General features: G+C 36.3%; 1 pseudogene; it reads left to right on the top strand.

Annotated features, from left to right (window-relative positions):
• The window catches only part of LOC149545679 (GDSL esterase/lipase At1g06990-like), a 120,999-nt pseudogene extending 102,477 nt beyond the window's left edge, over nucleotides 1-18,522 (top strand).
• The last annotated feature ends 4,566 nt before the right edge of the window (nucleotides 18,523-23,088 follow it).

The following is a 23,088-nucleotide window of genomic DNA, read 5'->3' as shown; positions in this document are numbered from 1 at the left end:
ATATATATATATATATATATATATATATATATATATATATATATATGTATATATATTGTATGTACATGCATGGATTTTATGTAGGTTGTAGGTACCGAGTATCAACTTCCCTGAATTGCTAGGATGAGCGTACCCTATCGCACCATCTCAATGGTAAGAGAGGGGAGATAAATTCTCAAGTCCAAATCCTAAACTCTTAAACCATTTTTCCTCGAAAGGTAGGACAAGTATCTGTGATGTTTTACATTTCGAATGCGTCGGATGATGTAATTCGCAATTTTAACCCCTTAGACTGATTTTGTATGGATTGTTCTATGATGGGTTTTCATATTTTATTTTGGAGGTCTTTGGTAATTTTTTTTATTAATTAAGTCTAAAATTAAAAGATTTAATTAATAATTTAATTATTTTGGAAAAATTAATATAATATTTTGATATTTTGATATTTTTATTTTAACTAATTAAATGAGAAATTAACTAAGTAAAAGAATTAAATAAAAGAAAATTAAATTAATAATAATAAAAATAAATAATAATAATAAAAATAATAAAAGAATTTTAATAAAAGTCATAAGTCTACCTAGGAGTAAGTGCACCTCTTGAATGCACATATGTCTACAATGCAGGAGTTATCGCACAAAGTAAGCACATGGTGTCTACAACCTTGTGACTCATCTAGAATGTTGGAATAGGCTTGTGCTTAGTTTTCAATGCTTATCTTATATTTTGGTTGATTCTAGAGATATTCTAGGTGCTTCCTGAGAGGTCCTTATATTCATGCACTCCTAGAAGCTTGGGTAGTGTGTTGTGGTGGATCTGCAACACTTGTGATTCTGCCTAATTTTATTTCCACTTCTTGCACTTCCTATCTTCTTTGTGTCTTCTGAATTCTTTCTGAGGATTCCATGCTTGAATGTTTTAGCTATATTTAGTATTGTTATGAATATTTAATTTTCTATATGAGAAACTCCCACGTGCATAGATCTGAGGAATCCATGGGACTATGATTTAAAATGTTTATAGGAAAACCTATTAGAAGGATTAAATATGTGAATCTAAATAGGGATATATTTTACTCAGACATTTGATTTAATCCTGACATGTGTGTGTGTGTGTGTGTGTGTGTGTGTGTGTGTGTGTGTGTGTGTGTGTGTGTGTGTGTGCATAAGTTCTTTAAAACAAATTTGGAAATGTTAAAATTACATATATTAAAATGCTGCATTTTAAAACTTTAATTTAGAGCACGATATGGAAAACGTTTATTAAAAACGTTTAATTTTTTTTTTTAAAAATTATTATTAAATCACAGTGGGAGGGATGAAACTTATGCCCCACACATTTTGCAGGTCCTAGAGTACCTGTCATTGCAAGTACTATAACAACAAGGGTACTCTGTACCTGTTGTTGCCACAGGTCCTGCGACAGCAGGGTACTGCATACCCACGGCAATAGGTGATATGTATTTAGTTGAGTTTTTTTTAAATAATTTTTTTATGTTATGTTATATGTATTATGAATCGAATTTTGTAATTCGATTTTATATGTTAATAATGATATTAAATATTAATAATTTTTATATATTAATTTATATATATATTAATGAAATTTTAATACTCAAGTTAATTAAATTTTAAATAAATAATATAGCTTTATATTTAAAAATTAATAAATTAACTTAATTAGAATTTAGTCTAATTAACTTAATTTTGATCTTGACTAGATTGTTGACCAATTATAGGATGTCTACCAGAGGCTTGGAGTTATGACTTGTGATGTCATGATGATGTCATGATGATGTCTTTTGATCTTGATCTCTTAAAACCCAACCATGGTTATGAGATGGCATGCTTTGTGGTGTGTGTGTTACTGATTGATATTGCTTCCAGTCTTCTTGTGTAAGCTGTGTTACATGTAACCATTTATGAGTTATCAATAAATTGTATTTCGATTACTTTCCAGTCACCTTGATAGGACTGAAGTGTTTATCTAATCTTGATGATGTCATGTTTTGACTCGACCATTTTGGAGTCTTCGATTAATGTTATTTGCTTGATATGTCTTTTTGGTTTCTTTTTGAGAACCAATGGATATTGTGATTATCATTGATACCTTTAGTTTCCAATAGAGAGCTGTTGTGGTCATGATTATCAATGGATTCTTTTTAGTTGCTTATGGAGATTTGATGCTCTTATTGTGGATTATCTTTTGGTATTTTTGTAGTTGCTTGTATAGGACTGTGGTGATTTTGTGATTTATGATTCCATGAGCCTAGGGTAGGTTATCTAATTGTAGTGTCAAGAAGTGACTTACAATGGGGGCTAGGGCCCTAACTAGCTTCCAGGGTAACTCATTGTAAGTTGTTTAATAAGTGAAAACATTACACCTAATACTAACTTAAATGAACCTAATAAGATAATTGCTTGTTCTCACCCATGCCTTGAGTGCTAGTACATACTAGGTTGGGAGAAGAGAGAATGCTTGGTTGAGACCTTGCATTCTGTAGTATGCCTTGTCAATATGAGAGGATACTAGTGGCTACATAGAGATCACTAGGGGGCCGAGGTTTATAGAGAGACTACCAGGGTAACTCTAGTGTGATCTGCATGATGACACTTTCCTGCATACATAGTAGATTTCCTACATGTCTTTGTTGTGCCTTTGGGATTAGATGTCGATTTATGTTGGAACCTTTGAGTTAGCATACTTTTGGGATTCCTAGACTTAGAGAGTATTTGTGCTATGTGTTTTGATAGCCTATTTGGGACTTGAGATTATCTCCTCAACATGGTGGGAGTGGGCCATTTAGGTTCCATGCAGTTGGGTGGTAGTGCTTATTCACTCTTACCATTTGAAATTTGTTTGAGACTCCAAGGCTAAAGCATTCCTTGATTACATCTATTTTCATTATGTTCTTGGATTATGATGATGGACACATATCCTTATATTGATGATTAGCATATGATAGATGTTGTTATTTACTTATCTTATGTTTTATTTTGCATGATTAGATTTCTTATGCATATGTTGTAGTATGATAGATTTCTTTCTACATATGATGTAGTATGTTGAGGAGTGACATTCCTACTATGATAATATCGATGATCTCTTCGATTATTTGGGATGTTGTGCATAGAGGGATGGCTAGTGCCCACGATGGTCTAATGATGCTATTTACGGTTGGGAGGAGCTGTGCACTTAGTTAGTTGTGTTTATGATGTATGGTTATACTTTAAGATGGATGCTTATATTTTCTATGATGATATATCATGTATGAAATGTGGTTTCATTTACTTTATTGCACTTGCATCATGGATTAGAATAGGATGATGTACTTTAATATCACACATGTATATTCTTTCATGTCTTTCATACCCTGTGGCATGTAGAGTGGATGTTTTAGCATTTGGAAACAAATTATATTGTTTTAAGAACATTAGACTTTTCATTATTATTTCATGTGGATGTGGTATTAGATGGAATCAATATTAGTTGATTTAATTGTGATTCAACATTAAGGGATCCTTAAGGAATGTAACCTGTCATGTATGCTTATGTTTACTTTCAATTGAATGTTGTTATTTCTTCCACTACTATGTGTATGTTGTGAATGGTTTAACTTTCATGTTTGAAAAAAAAAAAATGTTACCAAACTTAGTGAAACTTTAGGTTAATTCTTTTGGATCCCTTGGCAGGGTGTTACAGAATAATTAATTCAACAAGGGCAAAGAGATGGTTGATATTGAAAAGGTAAAGGTGGAGATGAACAAGACATGGAAGAAGAAGGAAGATTTTAGTACATCAAGAGTAGATCAGATTACTTCATCCAATGGATTAGGTGACCACATCACCCCTACTAGGAAATCAAGAGGTATGTATGGGACTAATATTTCTAAAGTTATATAATGCATCAGTTCCAAGAATCTAAGATTTGAAAACATTATATATGCATGAATTAAGATACAATTAAGTGATTAGAACCTAGACAAAATCTATAGTTTGTTATTTTCTATGATGTTGTCGAGCATGGAAAGCTTTGTAGTTGATGCTAAGAATTAATGGAATTTTAGTTATAGCCAAGTATTGGAGTTGTGTTAGTATTGCCTAAGATCACTGGGTAAAAGTAGAAACCTATGTCACCCTTTTGTAAAGGAAAAGGCTAACAAAAGTATAACTATTTACCTTGAATGACATAAAATTGGTATTATTATTTAGAATTTGACAATGAACTAAACTAATGAAATGTGTAGAATTGGATGAAGTTTAGGATAATAATTTTTAAAAATTATTTGGAATACAAATTCATATATTTTTCTATTTTTTATAGAAAATTTTTTAATTTCTAAAAAACACTGAAAATTAGGGGTTTAGTTCCCACCACAAAACTATATGGAAATAAACTAGTTTTCATTTAAAATTAGACTATGTTATAGATAACGCATATGTAATACCCCAAAATTGGCTCATTGCCATGATACCAATTCTGGTCTATTTCTTATCAATCTTAAGTCCTATGTCACTAGGCAAATTCTTATTCTGCTACTCGCTACTTGACTTAATTGTTAGATGCAAAAAACCCTAATCTACATTCATCATGCTTATTATTTAATTGCTATAGTATTTACTCATATTAGTCACATTAAACCTATTGATTAATATTTAATTTAATTATTAAGTATTTATACTTTAAATTAAATTAAATTATATCCTAAGGCTAATGTACTATGGAATTAAATTTATTTAATTTAATAAATATGCCTATTTTAATTAATTAAACAAAATTATTTAATTAAATGGAGAATTACTTCTAATTAATTAAACAAAGTTATTTAATTAAATGGGAAGTCATTCCTAATTAATTAAATGAAGTTATTTAATTAAATAAGAAAAGTGCCTCTAATTAATTAAATAGAATTATTTAATTAAATGAAAAGGGTAATTATGAGAGCATATCTCATTTTATTAAATTAAATATCTCTCCAAAATCTCTCTTCAGTTCAAAAAAAGAAAATTCCCAATTCACTGCTGATCAAATTAGAAGTGACCGAGATCACTTGCTTTTACACTAAAGTCTATCTGAGTTGACTGACTCTTACACTCAAATCTAAGCTAGTTAACTCCCTTTAATTTGAGAATCTTCCTTTATGACTGAACTTCATTTTCAATCCCAACCGTTGATTGAAATCGATCTCGACCATTGATGGATTCTAGGAAAGTCTATTTAAGAGACCCTCATTTCCTCATTACAAAGGTTGGAATTTGAATAGTATTGAATTTCTATCGAATTGAGTACCAACTTTCTAGCTTTCATATTGTTATTGCATTTAAATTCTCATTTAAAATAACAATGAATACATTTAGATTAATGCCTTCTAGTTCCTAGATTAATTGCTTGCACTTCATCTAGATTACTTGCATATGATATAGATTAGTCAAATTTTCTTTTAAATCCTTCGTTCTTAGAGGGTCTGGTTGCTTAACACCTCAAATCTAAGGATATCTAACAAGAAATTCCCTTTAGATAGAAGGCAACAGGTCGCTTTGCCAACTGATTTTTGGATGAACAATCCAATGTTCATTTCCAAATGAATCTGCAAATAAGGACAATGTTGAAGTGTGTGTGTTAGCATAGCCCGCATTTTCACATATACATTTCTGGCACCCACCATTGGGCCCGAGAAAATCAATTTCTCAGGGCTTCTCTATAGTTTTTAAATCAAATTTTAAGTTCTCTGTCTGTATGATTCCGTACAGAATCAAGAATCTTCGCGCAAAATTATTCATTTTTGCACGAGGATTCTAAATCTTCGTGCAAATATTCTCTACGTGTCACGTGAGAAAGTACCTGAGCATGCAAAACTTCGTGCGACACCTACTTTCTTCATGCGGGCTGTAACAAAATTTTGCGTGAGCTTAAAACAATTTTACGCGGCTCTGTTAGAGATCTCGCACGAGATCTTGTAATAGCAGCTTTATTTTTGAGCATTTTTTGATCTTCAGCTTATTTGATTTCACTAACATGCTTGTCTTGATCTATTTCTCTGGGTTTCTTACAGCTTAACCATTGTTTGCAAGACATATTGTTGAAGATTCCTTTTAAAACCCACTCAAAAATAGACTAACGGTTTGCTTGTAGGACATTATCAAAGATACGCTTGTCAAAGATCAATATTTTTAAACCCACAAAACAATGTGTGTCTTCCTTTTCTCGCTTTCAAAATTAGATTAACTAGGGCTTGTGAACTTCTTAGGATGCAAGACAGAAGAATAGGGGAATATTCTCTTCACTTCTCAGAGGTCATGACCGAGGGTGAATCAGAAACCTAGATGCTTCCAAAAGATGACATTTCGAGGGAGGCAAGTAGCTTGGTGGTTCTCCAACACTTATTCTCGTCTATGATAAGAAAATGATTTCCTTTTAGGGAATCAAAATCTTTAAGGAAGAATGAGTTTGGATTGATTAAGCCAAGTCGGTAATTAACTTGTCTTGCGTGTTTGGGCGAGGAAATAAGGTAGAGAATTATGCTCTTTCCCCTTGAGGGAAATTAGAAACTCGAACCCTTAGATCTAAACCACCAGTCCATGTCAATCCTTTTGAGGGCCTGCTAGAGTGATCCAACCTCCAAGAATGACCCAAGTGAGCACACTCCTTTCACCAGAGATTCCAACTCACTATAATCAAGATGCTTTGTAGAGTGAAAGACTCCAAAGCTAGATTAATATCTTCCCCTTGATTCTTGATATCACATATCAAGGGGAGGCTCTGTCTGTGCACTGGTCGAAACTGACCCCTAGCTTGTTAAGCAAGTAGTGTACACTTTCAGATCCTGGTGTGGGCTACTGGCCTCAACTCCACTTGTGGAGCCACTGAGGATTAATTCGAACAGAAGCCAAGTAGAAACCTCTTAGTTAGAAGCCACCCGGTTCACCTCCAAAAGGAAGCATAATCTTTGTGCAAGGAGGGGGAAAAATCTCTCTTGTAGAACTCACTATAGGCATGCTACTAGATGTTTGAAGGTGGTATACATGCTCATTCCTTGCCACAAGGGTGCTCATTCAATGTTTACTATTGAGTCCTTTGAATATACCAAAAACTTGAGTGCCCTCTAGGGGGTGAAATGGCTGTGTGAGGTACACACATGTGCATAAGATGTGGGATAAAGGTCTTGCCTTCTCTACCAATTTTTCTTTGCAGGGATAAAGCATGTTTGTTATTGAGTCATCAACAAAGTCCAAACCCTTTTACAACAAACAAAAGTCAAGACTCCCCTATTCTGTCGAGTTGCCTTGTCCTCGACATGACTGTTTTCGACTACTACTTCCTTCCCACTATCTTCTTTGAACACATTTCTTGAAATTGCAAACTTGAAACATTGTCCAAACATCTTACTAGGAAAATCTTTTTGTCCGTCCAATCAAATCTGCCTGATAAATCTACCCAATCTATTTGAACAGTCTAGAAACCTTGTCAAAATCAGTCACTATTGTAAAACTGGTCTGCCTTCTCGCATGAAATCATTTAGGTCTCACGTGAAATAGTTCTTTCCTCAAGCGAAATAAAACCTTTGTCATGAGTCTTCACATGATCCTTTGAACTTCTTCATGTGAAATTAAACTACTGTCACTGACCTTCGTGCGATCCAAAAAAAAATTTTGTGTGGCCTGTAAAACTTCTTCGTATGGCCTGTAAAAGTTTCTCGCGCAAGAATTTGTGTCAGCATTACCAATTTGGGTCTATTTTAGCTATATGCAGTTTGCACACTATCTTTTTTTGCATCCTTTTATCGCTCTCTATCTGTAAACAATCCTGAAATAGTGATACTTTGCTTAGTCAAAGACTTGTTTCTTGTACTTTGACTGGTCTCATCTCTTAAGTTACCTTTATTCTTTGTTTCTTAATGCTTGTTACACTTGGTGTCACATTGGTCATAATCTCTTGCTATTCTAACCTTTAAATCAGACCATTTGTGCCTTAGTATACAACATTCTTGCTATTATCTCGTCTTTTTTAGACTCAGTCTTAGTGTAGTCCTTGTCTAGGTTCTAGCTTTTTGTCCTTGTCTATGAATGTTGTGACCAGAAGCGACACTGTGTTTTATCCTCTTAGACTTAGACGTGGTTGTGCTAGGGGTCGTAATCATGGCAGAGGTCACTTACCTTTTGTTATGGAATCTGTATCTAGTTCGGCTAGTGAGGCATCTTCACAATCCCCCTCACCTACTAGGTCACCTTGAACTCAACAATCATTTTCCATAAACCTATAACAAGTTAGGAATACTTTGACCAAGAGGATACTGAGATAGGAAGAGGTCCTACATTACCAAACATGATGTCTGATCCTTTTTTTAGAGGACCTTTTGAAACACAACACACTGAAATTGAACACGTTCCTATAATGAATAATTGTGAACCTGAACATAGTAGTCATAGTCAACATCAAGAACCACTTAGGAATGACAAAGAGAAAGAGAAAGACTATGACATTGACGAGGAACAAGAAGAGGTGGAAATACTCCCTGAACACAGCAAAATGTCAAAGAGACAAAAAATTCCAAAAGGTCATGGGAATCCTACTCAATGAAGAGAAAGAAAAGTACTTTCTCAAACTTGCCCAAGAGGGAGCTAAACTGCCCTCTCATTTCAATGTGGAAACCATTATCATGCTTGAAGAAGAAACTGAGACTTCTAAACTCCAAAAACAACTAAAAATTATGCAAGACCAATTGCCTCAGATGATGCATGAGAAAGAGAAACCCACGAAAACATATTCATTAGATGCTCTTTGTCCATTTCCATTTGAAAAAATCATAAACATGCCACCTTTCCCATGAGGCGTAGAGCGACCCAAATATGAAAAGAACTTTGGTACTACTGATCCCCAAGATCACCTACAGTAATTTGGTGCTTTTTCTGTGGAGTTTATACATGACCAAACCTACCTCATGCATTTATTCCCTAGAAGCCTAGGTGGTCAGGATTTGGAGTGGTTCTCACATTTACCTCCTAGTATCAAGACGTTTGACGAAATTTCCAATCTCTTTGTTCAAAAATATTCTCATAATATTCAACATCCTGTCAATATTTGAAATCTATGCAACCTTAAAAAAAAATTGGAGAACCTTTTCTCACATTCCTCCAATGGTGGAGACAACTATACACTAAGTATTCTCATAAAATTCTAGAAATGAAGAAGCTTGACATTTTCACTGATAACCTCCTACCTGATTTCGGATACAGAGTCCAACTTCAAGGTCCATATACCTTTGAAGACATGATCACACAAGCTATTTGTATTGAAGAATTTATGGTCAAGAAAGGTGAACTCACTCTTTAGAGAGACATAAAACAAGGTTCCACTTCCAACAGGGATAAAACCAAACATGTCAACAAGAATCGAGAAATTGTACATGATGGAGTTGTTGACAATGTCACACCCAAACTTGCTAAAGATGCATTTAATCTCACAAATGGCCTCAAAGCATCCAAAAATACTGAGAAACCTCCTCTTGACAATAAGACGTCTGGGAACAAACTAAGAAACTCTTGGACAACATGTCCCAAGTGAGAGTATACACCTTTGGGAGAACCTTTGGATGTGGTTTACAAAACATTGCTAAAACATAAGCTCATTTAACTAATGGATAACCCTTGTCCCTATGATCCACAACCATGTCCACCATGGTGGAATGAAACCTCATTTTGTGAGTATCACCAAAACAAGGGACACAAAACTAGAAAATGTATAAACTTGCGCCATAAAGTCCAAGACATGATTGATGCTGGTGATCTTGTGGTAGATGGACATAACAAAAATTTGGATCACAAGGCATTCAAAGAACCTTTCCCAACTTATGAAAAAGGAGAGACTTCAAAACCACAACCCCACAACAAGGTCAACTAGACATATTCCAATGATGATAATGTCATTCACATGGTTGAACCTATGGATTATGAATATTGCTACGTTATTACCATTAAGGGCAAGCAAGATAATGACAAACCCAAGACACCATTTGTCTTGAGGGGCCCTACTTTTGATAAAATGGATAATACGTCTTCACAACAGTGTGCTAATGCTATTACTTGCTCTAGCACCAAATTGGTGCTCAAAGGCCCTATGCCTCCTACTTCAAATCCTGAACAACACAAAGACAAAGCCCTTGCTGGTCCATCTGATAAAGGTACAAAACCCACAATGAACTTGACCGCAACAAGTTATAGTGTTCTCGATCAGCTAAAACGAACTAATGCTCATATTTCCATCTTTGAGCTGCTTAAAGTCTTGCCTGCTTACAGGTAGATTCTAGACAAAGCTCTCGTTGAGGAAAATGTTCCTCAAGATCTTGATCTTGAGTGATTCCAATCCATGGTAGGTCACCTAACCTCACCTTATCTTATGACCTTCTCCGAGGAGGATGACAACTCGCTGAATCACCCACACAATCAACCTCTATACATTGAGGTTATGATCCACCAAACACGTGTTCATCAAGTACTCATTGACAATGGCACTGGCCTAAATATTGTCTCTGCTTCTCTTCTTAGACAATTGAATTATTCTGAGGACTCTACCAATCCTTGACGAAAGATCACTATCAAAGCGTATGACAAAGTGGAATGAAAGTCTCTAGGCTTTGTGGTTTTACCCATTCGTGCCGGTCCTGTAGAGAGGGATGTCACCTGTCAGGTGCTTGACATTCCCTTGGCTTATAACATTTTGTTGGGATGGCCATGGATACATGAGATGCATGCTGTACCATCCACATACCACCAATGCATCAAGTTCCCTGCCACTACTAGCTACACCTACAATATGCTCAAAGCTACTAAAACTTTTATCCTTGCTAACCGTGAGTCCACTAATTATCATGATAATAAGCTGAAACAAATTGAGCAATCATTCAAACTAAAAGAAATTGGCATGGGAGAGTATCACATTGAACTAGTGCTATCATTGACATCTCTCCCAGAGTCTCCTCGACATTATGGGAGACCCTCAGAGGCAAAGAAGCTATTTTTGCTGACGCCTCAGACCAAGTATAATGGCACTTTTGTCAAGGCTATAGTTCCCTTAGAAGATGAAAGAAAAAAAAGAGCCATTGCTACATGGCTTTACAAAGAAGAGGCTCCAGTGGACCTAACAAAAAAAGCTTGAGAAATTACTCCTAAGAAATATGCTCTTGGTCTTAGACTTATGAAGCATTGTGGTTATCAGGGAACCAACCCTATTGGGTGCAATAACAATGGCCTAATTATCCTATCAAATCAAAAGCTCAAAGCAACAATGATACAACTGGCCTAGGGTTTAAGAAGGTCCCTTTCCATTTGGGATCAAACAAATTCATACCCATACCTGAGAGTTCATCTAAAAATGAGTCACAATCTGAGTCAGGTACTCAAGAGGAAGAATCTGATGATGAGGATTTTTATCCTCATCCTATCCCTTATGATCTTGCTAAATTCTTTGTTGAGCCAGATGACTTTGTGCCATGTGTTAGTATTGTGGATGATACTAGTGATTCTTTTGAGGACAATACTGAGCAACTCAAATATCATTTAGAAAAGGGAGAATCTAGTCAGCCATGTCATATTGAGTATTTGTGTAAGAATCCAAAGGATGAAGGCGAGTATGTACCTATCACTATTGGGGAGTTCTATAATCTCTTGCCATGTAGCACCAATTCTCACAAATATGAATTTGACTCTCTTTCAAAAGCTACTATTGATAAAGACATTGATCAAGTCCATGTCTATGAAAACCAAATTGAACTGGTTGAAACATCTAGGGTTAGGTCACATGCGTCTGATCCAACTAGTGTCCTAGAGTCATCACTTACTGATGTTTTTATTTTGAGGTGTTTGAACACACTTGTGGATGAAGTCAGCATAGGTCTAGAATTGCTGGTCCACACACTTAATGACTATACTATGAATGCAATTGAACCAGCAACTACTCTCTCACTCACACATCTCGAGATTATAGACTAGAACCCTAATGCATCTAACAAAGTCCCCACATTCCAAGATGACTATGCTCTCACCTATTACCTAAACACTATTGAACTTGTAACGTCTTCCAGCAATGAGTAGAGTATCAACATGACTAAGGCTAACATCAAATATCTAAGTCACACAATTAAAAAGAAAAAATGCAAGAGGTCTAATGGTGAAAACCACATTGTGGTAGTGTCAGATCCCAAAAAAGTAAAAACAAAAGATGTATCCAAGTGTGAAAACCTCTCTGAAGTGCTCATGGATGAGATATTTGATATCCTACCTAGTCACTTCTAGGAGAGATCATTGGTGTTAATAGAGCTGATGTAGAAAATTAATCTGGGCACAGAAGAACATCCTCATCTGATACATCTGGCATAGTTGCTATCACCTGAAGAGAAGGAACAATTCATTGCTTTTCTAAAAGAAAAGAAGATAAATTTTTCTTGGACATACTCTAATATGCCAAGATTGGATCCTGATCTTATCATGCATCATTTTTTCATAGCACCAGTCATCAAACCAGTCAAACAAAAGCTTCAAAAAATGCATCCTCACGTTGCATTACTCGTCAAAGCAGAATTGGAGAAACTTCTAAAAGCTGGTTTTATTCGGGCAATTGATTATGCTAAATGGATATCCAATATTGTTCTAGTTTCCAAGCACGATAAATTTATCAGGGTTTGTATAGACTTCCATGATATTAATTTGGCATGTCCTAAAGATGACTTTCTGCTCCCTAATATTGATATGATTGTGGACATGACGACTAGCTATGAGATGTACTCACTTATGGATGGTTTTTTTGGATACAATTAGATAAAAATTGTGCCAGAAGACCAAGAGAAAATGGCTTTCACATGTGCATGGGGAACCTTTTGTTGGAATGTGATTCCATTTGGTTTGAAGAATGCTGGTGCTACATATCAAAGGGTTGTTACTACAATTTTCCATGACATGATGCATAGAACCATGGAGGACTACGTCGATGATACCTTGGTCAAAAGTACTGAATTTAATACTCATCTATAATATTTGGGACCCATCCTAGATTGTATGAAAAAATTCAATCTTCGTTTCAATCCTAAAAAATGCACATTTGGTGTCACATCAGGCAAGTTGTTGGGATACATTGTTTTTGCAAAAGGAATTGAAGTAGATTCGAAGAAAGTACAAGTGATAATGGACATGCCACCACCTTGAAACATCATTCAAATGAGAAGACTACATGGAAGGCTTCAAACTATTCATAGGTTTATTTCACAATTGGTGGATAGATCACAACCCTTCACAAAGACCTTACATAAGGGTGTAAAATTCAATCGGAGCCAAGATTGTGAGTAAATCTTGACACAGATCAAACAATATCTTGTCAATCCACCCATCCTGATGCCTCCTATTCATTGGAAGCCTTTTCTTTTATACATTTTAGCCACTGAAACATCTTTGGGCATCCTATTGGCTCAGGAAGATAATGACAACAAAGAAAGAGCTATTTACTACTTGAGCCAAACATTGGTCTCTTATGAGAAGAACTACAACATTATTGAGAAAGCTTGCTTGGTAGTTGTCTTTGCTTGCTAGAAGTTGAGACACTACATGCTTGCTCACACTACATGGCTTGTGGCTAAAATAGATCCATTAAAGTACTTGCTTAGTAAGGCATCTCTCATAGGAAGATTGGCTAAATGTGTTATGATACTCAGTGAGTTTGACATCCAATACATTAAACGCAAGGCTATCAAGGGATAGGCAATTGCAAATCAACTGGCTAATGCACCCATACAAAGTCTTCTACCAATGAACATTGATTTCTTAGATGAGTCAATTCTGACACTCACGCATTGATGGGTCCTTCATGCAATAGGGATCAGGTGCTGGATTACTCTTTATTACACCATAGAGATACTTATTGCCCAAAGTGTACAAGATTTTGTTTCCTTGTACAAATAAAATTGCTGAATATGAGGCTTTGATCAATGGCATGAAAATTGTAGCTGAATGGAGAGTGGATCAGTTAGAAATCTTTGGTGACTCTTATCTTTTTATCAACCAAGTAAATGATGTGTATCAAACAAAGGATGAGAAACTAATTCCTTACAAGTGCATGGTTGATGACTTGAAGAAGTATTTTACACACATCACCTTCCAGTAAGTTCCAGGAGCAGATAATAAAGTAGTTGGTGCCATGGCCACTCTGGCCTCCTTGCTACAAATGCTAGAAAATGATCTCTGACATGAGTTCTTAGTGGAAGCATTACACTACCCAGCCTATGACACCCCTGATTCTAAGATGATCCATTCCATTATAGGACAAGAATCATCTCACTACCATCACATCTATTCCTACCTTCACAATCAAACCATTTTGAAAGGTCTAGCCTAGAATGAGAAATGTTACCTAATTCATAATGTTTCATATTATGTCATTATTGCTAACGATCTATATAGGAGAGGTCTCAACAGAACACTCCTTAGGTGTTTAGAACCTGAAGATTCCAAACACACACTAATTGATGTTCATGAGGGCATTTGTGGATCTCATTCTAATGGCTTGACACTAGCTCGCAAACTCCTTCGTGCTAGTTACTACTAGCCTAAAATGGAGCAAGAAGCTATCAAGTATGCTAGATCTTGCAAGAAGTGTCAGCTACATGAGAATCTGATTCACGTTCCAGCTAGGGAGCTAATTCTCTCTACTACAACATGGCCATTTCAAAAATGGGCCTTTGACTTTGTGGGGCAGATTCACCCAATCTCCTCTAATGGACATAAGTTCATCATCACAGCTATAGATTATTTCATGAAATGGGTAGAGGCAGTAACTCTCACAATTGCTAATGGAAAAACTATAGTGCTTTTCATCACAAACTATATCATCTATAGATATGGTGTACTGTCCTCAATCATTAGTGACAATGGAGGACAATTCAAGAAAAAAGACCTCAAGGAACTTTGTAAGAAATTCAAGATCACACAACATTGGTCTTCAATTTATTACCCTCAGGATAATGGCCAAGCTGAGGCATCCAATAAGGCGATCCTCAAAATTCTTCATCACACAGTCAGTAAGTCAAGGAGAGACTGGCATCTCTAGATCAATCCAGCCCTGTGGGCATATAGGACAAGCATTAGAACTCCAACGGGCACAATTCCCTTTTGCATTGGTGTATGGGGCAGATGCTATGCTTCTAGTACAGGTCAAGATTCCTACCTTGAGAATCTCTATGAAGGGCCTTATCACTAATGATGACTAGAGGATAGCTTGGCTTCAAGAGCTTGTATTACTGGATGAATGATGACAAGTGGCATGTGATCATCTGTGAGCATATCAACAAAGAATGGCCAGAAGCTACAATCAAAAGGTCAAGCCACGTGACTTCCAGCTAGGTTATCTCACCCTGAGAGAGAACCCTAAGAATCAACAACAATGATTGCAAAAAGGAAAGTTTGAACCAAATTGGCTCGGTCCCTACATCATCACTACAGTATATGAATCTAGTGCCTATCAGCTTTCCACAATCAAAGGATAAGTGCTTAAAGAACCTGTCAACACTCTCCACCTGAAGCGGTTTAATAGTTGATCTTATATCAGTAAGCTCTTTGTACATATCTAAATGTCCTGAAAAAATTGTTACCATGGTGAAAACCTAGCAATAGGTACCTTGGTAACACCAAAAATAAAAAAATAAAAAAATTGAAAAACAAAAAAAGTGCCATTGGTGAAAACCTAGAAACAGGCATCATGGTAGCCAAAAAAGAGAATCCTGCCAAGAAGGTGAAAACTTGGTAAATAGGCGCCTCTTGTTCCAAATGCTTTATCTTGCAGAGCATCTTTTGGCTATTTTGTACAGTCACTTTCATGCTTTTCCTGCTTTCTGCTCATGTATCCATGGATTGAGTCTTGTCACAGCTCGGGGACACTCCCCCTTAGTGTCACTCTTTTTGAGATTCTCCTCATAGAATCTCCTTCATGATAGTCACCAGTGGTCCTCACTACATCTGCCTACTATTGCTAGTGTCAGTCTTTTCGAGATTCTCCTCATAGAATCTCCTTCGCGACAGTCACCAATGGTCCTCACTACGTCTGCCTACTGTCGCTAGTGTCACTTTTTTTTATTCTCCTCATAGAATCTCCTTCATGACAGTCACTAGTAGTCCTCACTGCATCTGCCTACTATTGCTAGTGTCACTCTTTTCAAGATTTTCCTCATAGAATCTCTGTTGCAACAATCACCAATTGTTTCAATTGTGTTTGCCTATTGTTGCTTGGGTCATGTCTCCAGATTCCTCTATGGAAGATCTCTCTTGCATCAATTACTAGTCGTCCTGGCTGTGTCTATCTAGTGTTTCTCAATCCTTCTTAGGTTCTTCATCATGAAGATTCCTCTTTGACCTTAGTCACCAGTCATTCTGATTATGTCTACCTACTGTCGTCACCCTAGTGAAGAGATTTCTTTCAAACATGTTCTAGACACTAACACTTGACATCAATCCCAAAAAATTTAACTCAAAAATGATATAATTGTTTGGATATGCTAAGCATTTTCTTTGTTTTCTTTGTTTTCCTTTATCATATCTCCTTGAGCAACTTGATGATGTCATCTTTGACTAGAGAAGCAATGACTGGGGCCATGATCTTTTTCTTTGCTTTCTGTTTGCGATTTAGTTCCAATAAGTTGATCTATTCCTATAAAAGGGGTGTCCAATATAAGAGCTTCCATCTTGTATTGGATGGCCGTGTGTACCTCGACTCCTTTTATAAGAATTCACCAATAATGTTGGTTCTTCTCCTTGTTTGTTGGAGTGAACTCTTCATGCTATAGTAAATACTGATACTCGTGTTGCTAAGTGAATGTATGGGTCATTGTGAGTATACATAGCACACTTTTGTCTCAGGTTATGAATGCAAGGGTTGTTGCAGATAGAATGAATATTGAATACTTAGCATAAGAGGGATCTCTTGTGTGTTTGGTGTGCCTATCATGCAAGCAACATTCAATTCATCCTAGCATTTATGCTATGATGCTTATATTAACTTTCTATATTAAAAGGGAAAAATTTTCTGGTCATTCTGGCTTTTGGTGCCTTGAATGCTTACATTTAATCCTGACAAACCAATAACATATGTTATATTCATATTTCCATGATTGCAATTTTAGTGAGAATTGTATGACCTATGAGCTTTGTTTTATATCTGATGATGATTAAATATTGAGGCTTGGTAACCGGACCTAGGATTGCATTTCACCTAGTTTTGCATTACATTCTTCACTTGCATAAGCACACAATTCGATGGTCATTCTATTCCTACCCTTTGTGATGAAGGATTGGGGGCATCTCCACATGTCAAGTTTCTTCACAGTTGGACAAGTGTTTGGTTCATTGATTTGCGCTCCTCAATGGAATACCTGTCACTATCAAGAAAAAACACACAACACTACATGAGATGTTAGTCCATTTCCATATGCATTGCATCCATATTCTCATGATATCTACTCTACATGCTCATAATCACATCACATCACACCACATCACAATACATAGGCATCATAACCAAACTCGAACATGCATCTCATCATCATCATATTGACATCTCATGTACATCAAAGTAAAGCAAAAATAGATAATGACATGTACACAGGGATACTCAACTCAAGATCTTGTATATATATATATATATATATATATATATCAAAAGAATGGATCAGTACAAAAATGGGTACTACTCGAGCACAATCAATCAAAAATGATACATGTGGTGCTGGCACACCAGTTGATACATAGCCAAAGATCAAAATCAAAATTAGGCACAAAGCGTCTAACTCTATCTCGTACCCTCTCTGCCAGGAGGAGCAGGAGCAGTAGGTGGTGGTGGCATATCTAGTCTGGCAAGAGGTTGTGCACCTCTAGACTCTTGCACATATTGAGAAAGGCATTAAACCTATAGTGTCTCATCTGGTATTGCACTCGTATATGCAGCATAATAGTAGGTGGCCTAAGATGACTAAAAGTGGACCTCATCCTGTGCTAACTCCAATCTCCTCTCCATAGTCTCGGTGTGATCTCTCCATCGATCTGTATCCTATTGTCTCTCTACCAACTGTGCATCTCAGACTACCACTAAAATTTGTAACTCTTCCAACTGTTGAGAGGCCACATGAATCTGCTCTTAGTACCATTGTACCATGTCCTGCACCCCACCTGCTAGCTGATCTGGCATATCCTCATGCAACATCTCTGGTGCCTGCCGCTGTGATGGCACCTCCTTTTGTGGTGGCACCTGCTACTATGGAGCCTCCTACTGAGGGGCTCGCTCCTCTGTCCTCTATCTTTTCCATTGACTGTGACCTATCCCACTGCCCTCAGCACCTGGGTTTGATCCTATCTGACATGAGCGAATTTGCATCTACTGTACTTGGTGCTAGACTTGTGACTGATGCTATGGCTAACTTGGTGGCTGTGGCTATGCCTGCTACTACTGGGGAACCTACCTTTGTCCTTGCATTGCCATCCCCAATGGATCTATAAAATGTGGGAACAGATGGCTGATCAAAAATACCTAATATGCAGGCATCATCCCGACATCTACTACCTCTGGCAGGTAGTCTCACTGAACTACAGCTAGGCTGTGAATATCTATCATGGATCACCCAGGATCCATCTGTGGTGGCCATCCCCCCTCAATATCCTTCTGCAACCTGGCATAGGCATTGTACTCATGCAAAATGTCCTGGGGATGACCATACTGCCGCCACACTCATGATATCACAAATCTCTTAGTAACTGATGTAGTCCTGCTTGCCAGAGGTCAAGAACTGAACATCCGTGGTAGCTCTCTGGGGGCATCATCCCAGTCCTCAATCTCTTGCCAATGTCACCATATAATGGAGACTAGGTCATCAAGGTGTGTCCACCAATGCTCACTCTTACCCAGGTGGACCTGGGTAATGTGCCCTCAATATCTACATATATACGGTTCCATGGACTCTCTGGCATCTTCAAAAATTGGCCTGCATATGGGAAGATGCTCCCAGGCCCAGATCTGCAACACATATACTCCAATTTCCATGGTCTTCTTGTCATGGAAGATGACCTCGTGCATCTTGTGGAACATATGGGCCAGCATGTACTGACCCCACCCAAATATCTTGGGTGCCTCCAACATCCTGTAGAGCATGACTCCCCACCTGCACTCCAAACCATGCCATCCTTTGTTAGGACATAAGAAATAGCTCAAAAAATATACCTAGCATAGATGCCATCCTGTGTGTTAGTCCATAGGTGTGCATCAACTCATCCCAATTGATGGTCCTGCCCCTCGATATCTTTCTCTCAAAAAAAATAGATAGTGCCTCTATCCCTACTTGGGACACTGTATCATAGACGATCTAGGCACTGTGAAATGGGATCCTCAAGATCCTCCATATATCCTCTAAGGGTAATCATCATCTCACCCAATAGCAAATGAAATGTGTTTGCCTCTGAATGGAAATGCTCTACCAATGTAGTGAGAAGGTCGTAATTCACCATCATAGCTGGAATTTGACATAGTGAAGAAAAAATGAATCGTGCAATGTGTGCCCGATCAATGTCATCAAGAATCTGCAATAACTCCCCATATGGTGGGTAATGTGATTTGAATGCAACATCACCAATGACCTCCTGCACAAACAACAAGAAGTGACACACAAAAAAATCAGTATCAATTCGAAACAATGCATCAAAACAAATTAAAATGCAATTTTTGAGTGTGAAAATAAAACTTTCAAACATGACTCTCATGGGATTTTGCATGAAATTCATGAAATCTCGCACGAAGTTCTCACAGTTTTGTGCAAAAACATTATTTCTTCACACAAAGAATCACGTCATCACATGAGAAAAGAGCTATTTGCACGAGAAACAAATTGCCTCACATGAAGAATCTCATTCTTTGCGCAAGACATAGTGTCTCTCGCTCAAAGATCCTCCCCTTCACGCGCGAAGAAATAATGCACCCTATTTCTTCGCGTGAAGAAAGAAGATCTCCATGTGAAAAGAGATAGGTCTCATGCGAAGATCGATTGGACAATCCTAAAACATGCTAATAAATGCAATAAATGACATCAAAATATGTGAAGGCAAAAGTACAAAGGAAGGTAATCAATGACTCACCGATGGTCCATAGTATGCTGGCTGGCTATGTCGTCTAGAGCGCTCAAATCAATGATATCTCACATTCACTGCCATGTCTCTCTCAGAGCTCAAATCAATAGAAGAAAAAAGAACAAATGAATTGAAAATGACCCCTCGGGCCCTTATATAGTTGTTTACCAAATTTTTTGGAGTGCTTGGATTTGCGCAAAAATCACACCCCTGGCTAATTTGATCATTCTAAATCCATTTTTGGAATTGAATTCAAAATCTAACACACCTAAAAGCCTCAAAAATGCATTTTAGAATTTTGGGGACCGATGCGATTGAATGTTTGTGCAGCTCAAATCTTTCTGATACTTTGTGATTCTTAGCATCCTTTCAACTCTACATTATCTATATTTTCAAAATCCATTTTGGAAATAGTCAACTCAAGTCAACTATGGCTAAATTTGGTCAACTTTTGGTCAAACTTGGTCTTTCAGACCTCGCAATCATTACATAACAACTCTAAATTTTCTTTAGATTGTTATGATCTCTTCTCTTTTCTTCAGATCATTCTAATCTCTTCTACATTCTATTAATTCTTAGATTTCTTCTATATCTCATGATATACTACTTCATATCATATTTTTGGTGTGTCATCTTTCGATTTCGCTCTCGACGGGGCAGGATGGTTACATCATTGAATACTTATTGCTTGAGGCAGCTCATTCCCATCTTATGTCCTCATTGTTCAAGGCATCTCATCACTCGGGGCATCTTGTTCCCTTCTATCTGGCATCTTTGCTATCTATCTTATCTTTTCATGAATTGATCAACCTTATAACAACTCTTCTCAGAGTTTGATGGATAGGTATTGGGACAGTCTAAACCTTGACTCCCAAGGATCAAGCCTCATTCTAGGGATGATTCTATGACTCATGATTGGACCTTGTTATCTTTTTTTCACTCTTGGGTATCCAGGTGTTCTATCTGGATCCTTGAAAGTTAAGCTCCGTTCTGGAGATAGTCTTCTAAATGCTTTCAATCTCAGGTATCTAGGCATTCTACCTAGATCCTTGAAGGTTAAGCTCCATTCTAGAGATAATATTCTAAATGCTTATCACTCTTGGGTATCTAGGTGTTCTACCTAGATCCTTGAAGGTTATGCCCCATTCTAGAGATAGTCTTCTAAATTCTTTCAATCTCAGGTATCTAGGTGTTCTATCTGGATCCTTAAAGTTCAAAATTCATTCTGAAGAAACCTTTTAAATGCTTATAATTTTCAAGTATCTAGATGTTTTGTCTAGATCCTTAAAGATTACGCTCCATTTTGGAGATAGTGTTTTAAATGCTATCAATCTTAGGTATCTAAGTGCTCTGCTTGGATCCCTTAGGATTGAGCTCTGTTCTAGAGATAGTCCCTAAAAGCTTATCAATTGGTTTTCGTATCGTCGATTTCAGAACCAATCACATTTCTTGATCCTCTCATCATGCTTTCTGATTTTTCTTTGAATTGAATATCCTACTCACACATTCATTCAAAGAGGGGCAAAATGTAATACCCCAAAATTGGCTCACTTCCATAATACCAATTCTGGTCTATTTCTGATCAATCTTAAGTCCTATGTCACTAGACAAATTCTTATTCTACTACTCGCTACTTGACTTAATTGTCAGATGCAGAAAACCCTAATTTGCATTCATTATGCTTATTATTTAATTCCTATAGTATTTACTCATATTAGTCACATTAAACCTATTGATTAATATTTAATTTAATTATTAAGTATTTATACTTTAAATTAAATTAAATTATATCCTAAGGCTAATGTACTATGGAATTAAATTTATTTAATTTAATAAATATGCCTATTTTAATTAATTAAATGAAATTATTTAATTAAATGGGAAGTCATTCCTAATTAATTAAATGAAGTTATTTAATTAAATAAGAAAAATGCCTCTCATTAATTAAATAGAATTATTTAATTAAATGAAAAGGGTAATTGTGAGAGCATATCTCATTTTATTAAATTAAATATCTCTCCAAAATCTCTCTTTAGTTCAAAGAAAAAGAAATTCCCAGTTCACTGCTGATCAAATTAGAAGTGACCCAGATCACTTGCTTTTACACTGAAGTCTATCTGAGTTGACTAACTCTTACACTTAGATCTGAGCTAGTTAACTCCCTTTGATTTGGGAATCTTCCTTTATGACTAAACTTCATTTTCAATCCTGACCGTTGATTGAAATCGATCTCAACCGTTGATGGATTCCAGGAAAGTCTATTTAAGAGACCCTCATTTCCTCATTATAGATGTTGGAATTTGAATAGTATTGAATTGTTGTTGAATTGAGTATTCAAATTTCTAGCTTTCATATTGTTATTGCATTTAAATTCTCATTAAAAATAACAATGCATACATTTAGATTAATGCCTTCTATTTCCTAGATTAATTGCTTGCACTTCATCTAGATTGCTTGAATATCATATAGATTAGTCAAATTTTCTTTTAAATCCTTTGTTCTTAGAGGGTCTGGTTGCTTAACACCTCAAATTTGAGGATATCTAACAAGCAATTCCCTCTAGATAGAAGGCAATAGGTCACTTTGCCGGCTGATTTTTGGATGAACAATCCAATGTTCATTTTGGGATAAATATGAAAATAAGGACCATGTTGAAGTGTGTGTGTTAGCATAGCTCGCATTTTCACATATACAGTATATAGCTAGAACAATCGAAAATAAAAATTGACATTAGACCTATATTTTCTCATTTATAATGATTCAAATTTCAACTCGTATAAAATGGATAGGTTTCATCTCCCATCACATTTTTAAAATAAAAATATATTCTAACTAGAAGAAAAATTATACATTCTAAAAGAGGACTCTCTCCTCTAAAATGTCATATAATTTTTTAATTTTTTTGATATGGCTTAATATTTTTTCTTACTCAAAATTCACATATTTTTG

Source organism: Cupressus sempervirens, chromosome 7 (genome assembly GCF_028749045.1).
Source record: "Cupressus sempervirens isolate cs-2001-9-10 chromosome 7, ASM2874904v1, whole genome shotgun sequence".
Classification (NCBI taxonomy): Eukaryota; Viridiplantae; Streptophyta; class Pinopsida; order Cupressales; family Cupressaceae; genus Cupressus; species Cupressus sempervirens.
Note: the sequence above shows the minus strand (reverse complement) of the source record. Positions and strands in the feature narration are given on the sequence as shown.